This window comes from Molossus molossus, unplaced genomic scaffold, assembly GCF_014108415.1.
Source record: "Molossus molossus isolate mMolMol1 unplaced genomic scaffold, mMolMol1.p scaffold_m16_p_8, whole genome shotgun sequence".
Classification (NCBI taxonomy): domain Eukaryota; kingdom Metazoa; phylum Chordata; class Mammalia; order Chiroptera; family Molossidae; genus Molossus; species Molossus molossus.
The window spans coordinates 59,034,213-59,049,305 of NW_023425402.1; the positions used below are offsets into that span (position 1 = coordinate 59,034,213).

Consider the following 15,093-nt stretch of genomic DNA (forward strand, 5'->3'; position numbering starts at 1 on the left):
ATCATTATTGACAGAGAAATGTGAGGGCTAAAATTAGGCCATCTGTAATCTATCAGGTTACAAAGCACTAGGGCAAATGTGCTGCTATCTGTAATCAAGGCCGAACTCCTAATTCTGTTTTCATGAAAAGTAAAAATAATTAAGAGAAAATAAATGGTCTTTCTTTTTTTTTTTTCTTAACTTTCTAAAGTAGGCCAACCTCGATCAATAATCTGATGCACCAGGTCCTAAATGATTGAGAAGCCACCAGTAAAATATTATTGGGGGTACTGATTCTTACCATGTGGTAAATAAACACTAGAAAGGATTCAGTATGATGACAAAGCTGAGCATATATCTTAAGTCTATCAATTAGACACTTATAAATGAGCTACCACTTAAACATACTGACCACATTAAACTCACCTTTAAAATGAAGATAAATTATAGCTGTTAAGTTTATTGTTGAAATTTTAAAAGATAATGTACCTAAAATTTCCAGGACAGTGCTTTTCAACAGAAGGCATTAAAAAATAGTGGTTTTCTATACATTAAAAAAAAATCAAAATCGAAGGTAAAACTGTGTAAGAGTGCACATTAGGTGTGCATTCCAGTAACAAAGTCCTCCCAGATACCCACCCCGTTCCTACAAGCACACAGGCAAGCATGACAGAGTTGAAAGATACTCCTTTTTTAGGGCAAACACATGATAGGATTATACAGAACTGAACTGCCTCTGCAGAACTCAAGGGGAAACATGAAACGACATTTTTCTCTAGACTAGAAAAATAGTTATGCCTCAAGCTGAAGCAGAGAATCAAGTTTGTTGATTATGTATTAAGTGACCATTGAGGGAATTAGCTAATCTTGGGACTGAATCATTAAGGTTCAACAATGAAAACATTCATTTCAGCTAAGAAATAGAAAAAAAGCATCTTAGATTGAATACATCTTTTGTAATGTTTATTAAGTGCCAAGAATTGGAGGAAATAAGCTGTAAGATGTCAACAGTCCTGGTATCAATCATAATTTTATTTGAAAATCAATAATTATATTGATATAAATCTATCATAAATTAAAATGACTTACTGACTTAATTTCATTGGTTTTCCAAATTTGCTTATTAAATATACATTTTGGATATTAATACAAACATAAATTGTAGGAATAATTTATAGCTAAAATGGTAATCTTTAGTTATAATGTTGAGTCACTTTAAGGTTTAAAAACAAACCCCCATTTTAATAATAACTTGTCCCTAATTCATAAAATGATAAATATGCATATTTAAGCAATATTTAATTAAAATAAGTCGGTATACTACTATTTTAAAATTTCATAAAAATCTTATGACTTAATTTCTGTGTTAATAGGGTATCTATTTACATCAATGATGTTTTAACAATGTGAAAACAAAATAAAATGCTAAAGCTGCAACCTGTGCTCTCTTCTAGTTTTATTTATGCGTAATTATTTGGGGGGGGCTGATAAGGTTCAGAAGCTTTGCCTCCAAATACTTACATGTGGATAAACTTACAATAGCATAAGCAAGGAAATGCCCATGAGATTTCTCTAGAAACAGTACAGTATTGTGTGGGAAAGTTCAGGGCACTGCCCATTTAGAAAGGAGTCACATTAGACCTTCCTGAGAACTCACTTTCTGTTTTCTTTTTTTTTTAATTGATGGCTTTTTTTTTTTTTTTTAAGTTCATTATAGTATAAGGGGATTGGGAAAGAGTCTATTCTATATAAAATGCTGGAAACTCCTGGTGTGATTGGAAACACTACAGTGCCTCGGCTCTGCTTCATCACTGAACTCTCCTGATCAGAATAATCTTCGGCAAAAAGTAAATGAATGTTCAATTTTCTATGACCTTCCTCCAAGCCTAAACTCAGTACTTAGTAATCACCTCTGCATAGACTAAGATTTCATGGGGTGGATATTGATAACCAAATGTATTCTCCACTTAAAACTAGATTCATATGGGGAAGGATGCCCTTCAGCCTTTGACATTATTAGACAAAACTGTCAGAGAGAATGCAATGGCTAGTCTATGTGTCAGCCTGGCTAGGCTGTCATACTCAGTTGTTTTATCAAACATTAACCTAGGTGTTACTGTGTAGGTATTTTGTAGATGCAGTTCACATTCACATCTCCTAAGTAAAGGAGATTACCCTTGATGAGTGAGTGAATCATGTCCAATCAATTGAAGGTGTCAAGAGCAAAAACAGATTTTCAGGAAAGAAAACATTTTACCTGATCACCATACCGACTCCTGAATGAATTTCCAGTTTTCCAGTTTGCCTTACAAGTTTTAAAATTGCCAGCCCCTATACTCATGAGACAATTCCTTAAAATAAATCTCTCTTTGATAAACAGATGGACAATTAGATTAGATAGATAGATGATGATAGATAGATAGATAGATAGATAGATAGATAGATAGATAGAAATGATAGATTTACTATAGCTATAGACATAAATATACATAGAGAAGAAGAGACATAGAGATGTAGATATTCTATTGATTCTGTTTTTCTGGAGATCTTTGTCTACTGAGATAGGACGTGATACTAGTAACTCTTAAAATCAGGTGATGTACCAGGGATTTTACTCTTTAAACTTATCTTTATAACCATTTAATGTAGCAGTTATATTTTATTTAAGAGCATTTTTTGTTCTCTTAATGTTAATTTAAAAAAAACAAACTATTATTTCATGTTTAGAATGTCTTTTCCTAGATTCCCCTCCCCCCTTCCCCCTCCTCCTCCCGCTCCTCCTCCTCCTCCTCCTCCTCCTTCTTCTTCTTCTTTTCATTTAGTTATTCTATTAGAAAAACTTTTTTTCCCTTTTCCTCTGTGTTTCTGGTGGGGTGTGAGGCCCAGGGCTGTTGATTCTTCATTAAACTGACATTCACATCATGCACCTGCTTTCATACATCTTTAGGATCTGTACCTACCGCTCACTATAACCAAACTCTTCTGGATTCTGAATCTCACCAGGATTTTGTCTATGAGAAATCAAGATATTGAGAAATTAACTTGCCACAATGTTTTCCCTATGAGAAAAAAAGTATAATTTATGAGTATCTTAAGTAGTACACAACTCAGAAGCTCCACTTAGGTAAAACAAACATGGATACAATGTTAAACAACTCTAGTCTTTTCCATAAATTGTATAAGATTTAAGTTTGACAGCACAATAATCCTCAAAGTAACAATCCCCAAATTTCAATATGTTGTACATTTTTAAATAAGTAAGGCTATAATGAACTATAGCGTTTTGGGTTTTAAGAATATATTGAGTGACAGATAGTAATTGCACGAAGTGATCTGAACATAGGTGCATATAAGCTTGAATAAAACACTTCACATGCACCCTAGCCACATTTGCTCAGCGGTTGGAGCCTCAGCCTGCAGTCCAGAGAGACCTGGGTTTGGTTCCTGCTAAGGGCACATACCTCAGTTGCAGTTTGTCCCCAGCCCTGGTTGGTCATGCGGGTGGCAGCCACTCGATGTGTCCCTTTCACATCGATGTTTCTCTCTCTTCCTCTCTCTCCCTCCCACTCTATCTGAACAAAAAATGGAAAAATGCCCTCAGGTGAGGATAAAAAAAACAACAACACTTCACATAGGTAAAATAGTAATGCCATAACTGACCTATATACTCTACAGTTTCATTAAGATGGCCAGATTCTCTAGAGGATGAAGAGCTGGTTTTGCCCAGCTTACTCTATTCAGAACTTACTATCATTTAATTTCTACTAAAGATTGTGGTATAACTAGTTACAGCCAGGTAAATGTCCTTGCCTCGAAGAGGACTGAGAGTTTGTGAATATCAGAGCCAGCAGAGGAAACTTGACATTAAAAATCTAGGTCAAAAATTTATAGGATGAGTCTCATTAGAAAACAGAGTGATACGGGGACTTAAAGGTTAAAACCGTTTAGAAGAATTTGTGAGCTTTATGGTAATAACATCTTCTCAGAGTCTGTAGAATGTGAAGAACCCACCGACCCTGCATATTATGAACAAAGAGCAGAAAAAAGTCTTTGGATGAAAGTAGAAAGGACAGTATAAAAATATTTACTAAAAGAGGTTTATAATAAAGGAATATGTACAGGATGTTACACCATTAACCTGCAGCCATAAGGAGGCCCCTCTGAGTTCCCCAAACCTTTGCTTTCTTCTCCTTTCCTTCTGGCTCCTGTTTCTCCCAATGCTCCTCCCAGGCTTGGAGGTAAGATTGTTGCAATTTTTCCTTTGGAAGCCAACTCATGCTCATTCAGAGATTTATTTTCTTGCATTATCCCCATGGTTTTAGTTTTCTTTTGTGTGGCTCATGGTTGAGGGCATGAGTCAAACTTGCTCTGAGATCAAACAACTGGTTTCCTCTGATGGGAGACTAAACCCTGTGCTGCTTCAGCTGTCAACTTGAAGAACTGCAGCAGAACCTCACTTAGTCATCTTTAACTCTGTCCCAAACCCAGCCTGGCCCGGTGTGTACTCCCAGATATGGTGACATGTGGAGACTTTCTGGCTTGAATCTTGGTCAGTGAACACTTACTATTTTCAGTAGCGGCTGAAAATCTGACATTCATTTTCGTTGTCAAGAGAATGGAGCACTTGGCCGACCCCTTAACACGCGAGGTGCTCTGACCTGCAGCATCCTGAGCCCCTCACTGGGAATGCCCCTGGCATGCGGGAGTAAGTCGCAGAGTCTTCCTTGGAGACAAACTGGAGTCACCACCATTCCCTTAGTGATGGGCTCCTTCTTCAATTCATTAAGTAAACTGTGTTGTGCAAAATGTGTGTTCTTTCTCTCAATATATCGATTAATGGACTCCATTTCCTGAAAATGAGCCTCAGGTGGCTTCTTGAATTTGGGAACACTGCTTGCAGTTCTTCCGTTTTTTAGAGATTTGGAAAACCCATCTGTATAGAGAGACTTCATTCTTTCTGAAGATATCTTGAATCTTTATACCATCTATTCCTCTTCTTCCCCCAAGGACCCTGCGTTCTTGTCTCCTTGGCGCTTACCTGGCGGAGAAGGCACTTCGGTAGTAGTTCTGAGAGCCTCCTTGTCCTGCTCTTGATTCTGGAACTCAGTGGCATCACTCATTTTTATCTAAATGATCCTTCTGGGAGAATGGGTTTCTGTGGACAGGGCTGTGCCTTTTCCTTGTTTTGGTGATCCATCTAGATCCCTCTCAGCTTGTTCTGGCTGCATGTCTGTGTTTTGGTCTCATCACAAGAGGATGCAGAAGTTAGACTTTCATCCTAATTCTCATTTTCTTTTCTTTTCCTGTTTCAGGTGGAATATTGTGGCTTTTAACAACTTATCTCAGGTTTGCCCAGAGGCCCAGATTCTTGGCAAAGTTCTGCAGGTCACTGTAGTTGAAGGAGTCTAGTTCCTCCAGGGAAAAGACATTCATCCTGATTTGTAAGAGCATTGGTCCTCCAGCCTCAGCGGCGTGTTCAAGCCTGGCACTCAACTTGATACATTTTCAAAACTAGTAATAGCAGATTGGATTTCTAATTCATGATAGTCGTCTGAACACAGTAAAATGAGAATGAGTATATGAAAGGGAGTAACTGTATCAACAGAAAGGCTGGTTGCTGAAATCGATATAATCTGTGATCAGAGATAGTGATTAATTTCCCAAATTGGGAAAGAACATTGGATTGTACTGAAACAGGTACTAGAATAGAAAATGTTCCAGAGGAGACCCCACGTAGCAGAAATCTGAAATAAAAGTGGGAGGTTTTGATGAGAAGTGGATGGTACCAAGAGCAGAAACTGGCTAATGTTTGGTAGAGAGAAGAATTAATTTGACGTTACAATAAAATAAGACTTCTCCCTCTTCCTGTTTCTTTGTCTCTTACTTTCATTACAAAATTTTTAGAATTTTCTCTTTAAAACTGGTGTTATAAAAATTTAGAGGTATCTAATAATTTCTCATATATCCTGTTCAACACTCTGTGGGCCTTTACAACATAGAAAGAACCTCGGAGGGAAAAAAAAGTGTACCAGGAGAATAACTAAGTTAAAAAAAAACAAACAAAAAACTCATTAATAATTTGAAATGGAGACATTCACACATATAATAACAAGGTATTTTAGAAAAATGTACAATAAAGAAAAAGAAAATGTATTGCTGTTAAATACAATATAACTGCTACATTTAGAAGAATTTAAAAATAAAGGTAAAGTGTTCTTCTAAAAGTAGAACCAAAAGAAAAAGGACATAGACAAAGGGAGACATACATTAAAATATTAGTTTCAATCCAGGAAGTTCAATGCCATGCTAATAATGGTTCCAAATATTAAAAATGGAAAATAAAAGAGCAAAGAAAATTACCAAGGAATTAATCCAGGAATACTTCACAAAGGTGAAAGGCACAGGTCTAAGGCAGAAGTACAATTAATAAAACTAATCCAACTAGGCACACCATCATACAGTTTTTAATACCCAAGATTAAAAAAAGACACTAAAAGTTTTCAGGAATACTAGTTAATATATAAAGGATTGACAATCAGAATGGCATTGGACTTCTAACTAGCAGCCTGAAAGGTTAAAACGATGGATAAATTACTTCAATATTTTAAGGGGAAATAATTTTCCACCTAGATTTCTTTGTAACTAATCAGTTAAATATAAAAGAATAATTAAGATACTTAAGAAATGTGTATGTATATATATGTGTGTGTGTGTATATATATATATATATATTTCCACACACACACACTACTACAATCATAAAATTATACACAGTAAAATATATATAATAACTGTTACCATATTTAACCTTCTAATGTTTTCTGGAAACTCTACTCAACATACCTAATTAGTCTCTACAATGCTTCAAAGGTTTTTATTTCATTTTAATTTACACATTAAAAAACTGAAATCAAGTGAATTTGAAGTCAAGTAAATTTAAGTAATTATCCGGGACTATACAATTCGTCACCACTCAAGCCCATATTTGGATATGCATTTATATTTCATTTTAAATTCAAAGTCGTTATTGTTTCACCCTCTTGGACTAAATAATGTTTAAGCACACAAGAATAAAATCAAAAACCTTTTTTGAGCAAATTATTTTGTTTCAGGCTAAAATGATTATAAACATATATGAAAACCAAATGGGAGAGAGAAAATAAGCCTTCTCAGAATTACTCTATCAAGTATAAATGTTATGTTCTGATGAAAACATATTCTTGAATATGCATAATGAGGCTATATCTCTCTCAGACCAGTGCTGAAAATATTATAATATTCAATAAAACTCAGAGATCCCAAATTTTTCCTGGATCTTTGTCAAGATGTTTTAATGTCCTAATTATTAAAAAAAAAAAAAAAAAAAAAAGACAGCATACCTAGTGTAATCTTTTTGAATAAAATATTTTTCTTTACTTTTAGTTATTCTAAACTGGAAAAAATCTACTTTTTTGATAGTGGAAAAAATTAAATATGAAGAAAGTATTGTTAGTAGTCTGTGCTGCCCAATGCATTTACACATCATTTGACTTTCACTTAATAAGATATTTTATTTTTCAATACACAAGATGCAGAAACAAGCTATCAGTACAAATAAGAGAGATACTTTTGTCAAAGTTATTCCGATTCTAGATTATGTTGCAATCCAATTTTGCACTGAGTGAAAATTTAGGTGAAACTTTGATAACAAATGTTCACCAAAATCAACTTATCTTTCCTGTTTGATCAAACTCTCCTAAAAACAGTTGAAGAAGAAAAACGTTTTTAATAAAAACAATGTAAGCTGAAATCTGAAAAACCTTCAATTCAATCTGCTGAAATTGTGTCTTTTCATCATAAACTCACTACAGAAGAACGATTCAAGAAATATTTATTCAAAGACACAAAATGCTCTAAAAAGTAATAACAAACTGAAGTTTTAGTTGCAAATATGTAAAAATTCTTTCAGAAGTCATGATGTGCATTCCCAATCAGCAAACGATAAGGCAATACATCAAATCTCTCTTGCACGCCTCTCACCTTCTGAAATCCACTCCTTTCTCCTTACATGAATTATCTGCTACTCAAATCTACTGAAACCAAATCCCTCCTTAAAGTCCCAGTTAAAATGTCGCCACCTACTCTAATAAGCCAGTCCAACAAATATTCTTCCCTCCTTCAATCACCTTTAGTACTTCTTGTCATTATTATGTAGGACATTTTATATTTTATGCCTTAGGTGGCTATTGTTTATGAGTCTTACATCTCTAGTTAGGGATCATACTCCTGGAAGGCAAGATCAGCCTGCACATCACTGTACCACCACCATGGACCCACACAGAAAAACAGGTACACTTAATGTTTCTTCAAAAACACAGTATAATTATATCTAAAAGATAAACTATATCTGTTGACAAACATGACAAATGTATGTAGGGACCAAGGAAGATGAAGTGTGTTTTGGAGAAGTTCTTTTATTTTTAAATAAAAATGATATCTTCTAGGGGAAGTAGCAGTAAAATAATCCTTCAATTCCTATTCCAGTGTGTGTGTGTGTGTGTGTGTCTGTATGTAGGTGTGTCGTGTGAGTTCCAAAAACTGAGAAAGTATGGACACAACAATTCAGTTTATTCAAGGAATTTATTTTCGTTACATATAATATAGATACTGTCCGATTTAGAATATTCTAGACATACACTAATGGCCCCACTGTGGAAAGTAAAAGACCTTGACAGGTGAACTCAGCAAAGCCCCACTAACATCCTTTCACTTACAGACATGAGGACACAAGGCACTGGTACTTCAAATCAAAAGAAAATAAAAAAGGAATATATTGCTTCATTAGCAACTCCAGCAAGATAGTCAGATACAAGAGGCTACACTCGTTAGAGATTCTAAACTTGCAATTAATCTTGGTTTATAATTTTCAGAGACTATCCTAACAGGTAAAAAAGTAAAGATATTGCTAAAACTGCTTTTTAAAGGATGACTCCTATGCCCCATAAGGAGTAGAAACAGTCAGCAACCAAAGCAAGAACGCTATGCCAAACACAGTAGGGGGTACACGGGCAAGAAGAAGACACCTTCTGTTCAAATTACATTGAACTTGAGCCAACTTACTTTCTCCTCAAACTACCGGATAAATGAAGCAGATAAAGAAACTGCAGAAAATCTAGCATTTTTCCTCTTCTTTTGTCTGGATCTAAAAGATACAAAGAGTATTTATTTCAAATCCCAATACCAGAAAATCAAAATAAAATAAGCACCTTGAAAAAAATTTATGAACTAAATAAAAAAGACTATATTTAGAAGAAGGAAACCACTCTGAAAGAAATTGTAAGTAGTGCTACATAAGCAAGAAGTTTTAGAAAATGTCTTATTCAAGTTCTCAACACAATTTACTGAAATCTATGTAAGATGAATGACATTCTGATTGAGAAATTGAAAAGACAGTGTATAACTATATAACTACTTAAATAAAAACCACAAAGGACATGAGATCATCAGATTGGACGTTAATAGAAAATTAATGAAGTAAATAATAATCATAAGAAATTATCTCAGAAATCAGAGATGGGGGATAACTGAATAGTGATTAAGATGACCCAACCCAGAAGAATGGAACAAAGCTGGCATGTTATACAATAAATTAATAATAATTTTTAAAATCTTCCTATGCTAAAGACTTGGATTTGCATATAGGAAGAGTTCATAGAGAATTAGGCAACATTAATTAAAATATACTAGAACTTAGACATACCTTTGTTTATATGTTGTACTTTTTAAAAAAATTAATTTATTTTTGTTACAGATGTTTCTCCTTTTACCCCCATTGATGCCCTCCTCCCTGCTCTCCCCTCCCTCACAGTATTGTTGTCTATGTCCATTGGTTATGCCTACATGCATATACGCTCTTTGGTTTATTTCCTCCCACCCCCCTAACCCTCCTCTGAGGTTTGTCGTCTAATCCCTTTTTCTATGTCTCTGGGTCGATTTTGTTATCAGCTTATTTTGTTCATTATGTTCCATGAATAAGTGAGATCATGTGATACTTGTCTTTCTCTGGTTGGCTATATGTTGTACTTTTAAAGGATTTAAAAATAATTTATAAAAATAGCTTTTAGTAAAAAAATAATTAATACCTAGAAAAGGAAAAAGTGTCTGGCCTACTTCAAACTTTGAAAACAAGAATGCCAAAAGATAAGAAAGATTGTGAAACAAGGTTTCCAGATATAGCCAATTTGATTTTTATGCAGAGAAGAAAAAGTTAAAAATTAATTTAAAAAGTTGTTCTTAGATAAATCATGTCTTGTAGAATATGACACTCACATGTGCTTTTTACAAAAAATAAATACTCAGTGACATACTCTAAATAACTGAAAGGTTAATAAAATCCTAGACAGGAACTTTGTATACTAAAAGAAATAATAATATTCTATGTAGCCAATAAAATACAGAGAGAAATAGATATAATTACTTTCATATAATAAAACTTCATCCAAATATCCAAAATAATTATTATAGAACTTTTTTATTTGAAATATGATGTTAACATTGATTATTTCAATTTATAATTAGGTTTATATGAACAGAATCTAAACAGAGAATAAAAAAGCACAAAACTGTTGCATCTATAGCAAAAAGAATATAAATAAGCCTAATAAATAACACTAAACCATGACACACATTCTAAGGTTGAATTATTGAAATATATTTAAGTTGTAAATGTGATCAAAAGAAATTGAGAGAAAAAATCAATTTCTAAAATGGTACAAACACATAATAACCAAATACTTTCACACGCATGCACAAACACATATAAATACTTACGACTATAAACAACCCTTTACTTTGAGTGGTAGGATTACTAGTGTTTATATTTTTGCATATTTTACAGTTTTCAAAATGAATACATATTTCTTTAATAAAGAAGAGTTTTAATAAAAATACATTTTTACAGTAATAGATAAAAACCACTTAAAAGATTTTTTTAGTCTCTTTAATGGATAGAAATTAGATTATTACTCTAGTCTAATGGACACACATTTTCCATAAATGGCTCTGTAAGAGGTTTGTCTGAGCTAGGCCCAAGTGGAGCCTGGTAGAGCCTGGTAGCAAACATTGATGTGTATTTTCAATAGTGAATATACTAGTATGCTTTGTGCTTCTTTGTTGGCTTGGTTTAGCTAAAAGACCAGGAAATTAAGCACAGGAGTTCTATAAAAATATTTAAAGAAATGAAAAATGGAAGACAGCATGCTGGCTCCTGAAAGAAAGGGGTTCACATAGGATACTACGATTACTTTGAGACTTACTAGATTTACAATGATACCTGTAGAACCAAAGGCCAAATCACATCAAGGAATTGCAGAAAAAGACTACACTGTTGAAAATTCTTCTACCAGTACCCAGGTGGCTTTAGCACCTGAAGGCTTTGGGACAACAGTCAGAGAAATGCTCTAACAAGTGCGAAAACAGGACAGATGGAAGCTGTCTGCAAAACACTCCCATGAATGAGCACAGCTATATGGGATGTAGAAATAGTGTCAAGCAGTTTCTTGTAAACAAATTAGAGTAGAAGAAGAAAACAGAAAAACTTTTTGATAACTATCATAATGGTTCATGAGATGTCCTCTGAGACTCATAAAGGTTCTCCATTACCTTTTCAATACACTTAGAACAACTGCTTTGCACTGGCAGTGGCCAATGCTTTTCTAGCTAATGTGGCATCTGCCTACCACATCAACCTCACCTGTTACATACTCAATCCACACTGTCTCCAATACAATTTTAACTGATCCACGGAAAGTTGTCTACTCTTACTGTGCTCATGTCTTTCTGTGTTTATATCATTTACTTTTGTCATTCAGGTCTAATGTCACTTCCTGAGAGAAAACTTCCCTAAAGATGTTCATAAAAATAACTTCTTTCCTGCACTACTCACCAGAATCACTCTTTACCAACTTGCCCTATTTGATTTAATTCACAGAATTTCTGGGTATGTGCAAATCTATCATTTATAATTTGTGTCTTTTGTTAGGATCTCAATATCCCAGCATGATAAAGGCTGTGACTTAGTCTTATTCATTGATGTGTAACAGCATCTTCAACAAGAGACTTACTAGTATTTCAATAAAATACAAAGAGTCAGAAAGCTATAGAGATAACAAAAATGGAGACAGAGCTAGAGATGGAGATAGAGATGGAGGTAGAGAGATAAATAGAGAAAAATAAAATAGGGTGCGAGATGGAGGGAGGAAGTAAAGAAGCAGGAGTAAAGAAAAAGCAATATATGAATAATTTTTGAATGGCAGTACAACATAAGATAGTGGTCAAAGCTGGGGATATGCATTGTTCATGGAAAACATTGTCTACTGATGAGACCCAAGTGGCATGTAGTCAGAGATTTATGACTTAAAAGGAGAATTAGTAGTTATATAAATGTTATTCAATAAGTTTATTTAGGACTATGGGTAAAATATCTTTAAGAGACCAGAATGTTACTGCCCTTGCAAAATAAAATATAGGACAGTTTTCAGCTTTGGAAATTATATATTAACAAAAAATATAATATTTTATACACTGGGTGAATGCTACACTTGTATCAATAAACTTTCACAACACTGTTAGTTGGGTAGCAAACATGATTATTATTTTTTAAGGTATTTAAATAATCTTCTCAAAGTTATTAATGAAGTAGATCTTGCCCAGATGTAGTACTCAGGAGGTTATTTGCACTGTTCTCAGTCATGGTGATTCAAAAAAAAAAAAAAAAAAAGTCACTGAATCTGAATAACACTTTAAAATTTTTAAAGTTTTTCTCAGTAACCCTTAAATTAAAGTCAAGCATTTCCACTTTGCCATTATTGTACCATAATGTCCATAAAAAGCAAAAACTGCAGTTGCAGGGAAATATAGTATTGGTGCAAAATAAATGTGCTAAATTCATTATATTTATTGATGTTCAAATATTTTATATTTCTTTTAGAATGTGTGATTGTCAGGCAAAACTTTTATTTATATTTTCATTTTTTAAAAACAGTAAGTACTTGATAATATTACTTTGATTTAAACTTTCTACCTTTTGACCAATCCATGGATCACAATAATTTTTGTTTAAATATTTTAAAGTTAATAAATAGGCATTCAAGCCACGTGCCTAATAAGTTGCCTATCTTATGTCTGCTACCCAGGCTAGCAGCTACCCTGGAAAAACTCAGTCTGAGCATTCGGATTTTATTTTATCTGCAGTATTTATATTAGGGTATTAATTTATTATAGGGTATTAATAAACACCCTATACAGAGAGCATATTTATGTAGGCTCTTATTAAAACTAAGTGAGACATGTTTCTTTGTCTCCTTATTTTGGCTGCTTCCCTGTGATTGTTTATATGTATTAGGTAGAGTTGCTATGTCTCTTAGGCTTCATATGGTAGCCTATTATTGTAGGTGTACTGTAGGCACAGCCTCCCTGATCACCCCAGTTGGGCCCTTGGGGTGCACCTCTTTTGTGGACTGTACACCCTTCTGCTGTAATTGAGTCTTCACTGCTGTTGGCACATCAATAGGAGGGATTTCTCAGGCTAATCAGCTCCAAGGACTGGCTGTGCCCACTAACCACTGGCCTCTGACTACTTTGGAGGATCAGCTGTGTAAGGGCCCACCACACAGAGCAAGATTTACTTCATCAGAGCTTATAAACATGTCCCAAATGAAAGAAAAGAATAAAATTACAGAAAAAGAATTAATCAAAATGGAAATAAGCAATCAATCAGATGCAGAGTTCAAAACACTGGTTATAAAGTTGCTCAAGGAACTTGGTGAAACATTCAAGGAACTTAGTGAGAACATCAGTAACATAAGAAAGGACCAGTCAGAAATGAAAGATGCACTAACTGAACTAAAGAATATTTTATAGGGAGTCAATTGTAGAGTAGGTAAAGCCAAGAAGAATACCATTGATTTGGAATATAAGGAAGCAAAACACACCCAATCAGAACAACAAAAAAGAAAAAAGAATCCAAAAAAATAAGGATAGTGTAAGGAGCCTCTGGGACAAATTCAAGTGTGCCAACATTCACATTCTAGGGTTTCCAGAAGGCGGAGAGAGAGCAAGAAATTGAAAACCTATTTGAAACAATAATATCAGAAAACTTCCCTAACTTGGTGAAGAAAACAGACATACAAGTCCTGGAAGCACAGAGTCCCAAACAAGATGAACCCAAAGATGTTGACGCCAAGACACATCATCATCAAAATGCCAAAGGTTAAGTACAAAGAGAGAATCTTAACAGCAGCAAGAGAAAAGCAGTTCATTACCTACAAAGGAGCTCCCTTAAGACTGCCGATTTCTCAAAAGAAACTTTGTAGGCCAGAAAAGAGTGGTAAGAGATTTCCAAGGTGATGAAAAGGAATGACCTACAACCAAGATTACTCTATCCTGCAAAGCTATCATTTAGAATCAATGGACGTATCAAGAGCTTTCCAGGCAAGAAAAAGCTAAAGGAGTTCATCATCACCAAACCAGTATTACATGAAATGTTGGAGGGTCTTGAAGGAGAAGAAGAACAAAAGTATGAGCAATAAAATAACAATTAACAACAATTGAATCTACAAACAAAATGAGCAAGCAGAACAAAAACAGACACATAGATACAGAGAACATTTTGTTGCTTGCCAGATGGGCGGGGGCTGGAAGGATAGGTGAAGATGATGAAGGAATTAAGAAGTACAAATTGGTTGTTAGACTGATGAACCTCAAAGGGAAGGAGAGAGGGAGGGCAGGATGAGATAAACCAAAAAACTTCTATGTATATATGTATAACCAATGGACACAGACAATAGTGTTGGGAAGGCAGGAGGGGGGCAGGACTGGGGAGGAGGGGGTAAATGGGAAAGGGGGGACATTTGTAATACATTCAACAATAAAGACGAGTTAAAAAAATAAAATTAAATAAATAAAAATAAGTGAGAAGCCTGGCCAGTATGGCTTTGTGCTTGAGCATTGACCCATGCACCAAAAGGTCACTGGTTTGATTCCAAGTCAGGGCACATGCCCAGGTTGTGGGCCAATCCCCAGTGGAGGACATGGAGAAGGCAGCCAATCAATGTTCTCTCTCATCGATGTTTCTAT

The 15,093-nt window shown here is 34.6% G+C and overlaps 1 pseudogene; it reads right to left on the reverse strand.

Annotated features, from left to right (window-relative positions):
- Positions 1 to 4,283: 4,283 nt before the first annotated feature.
- On the reverse strand, positions 4,284 to 5,412 carry LOC118620888 (annotated as a pseudogene).
- Between the last annotated feature and the right edge of the window lie 9,681 nt (positions 5,413 to 15,093).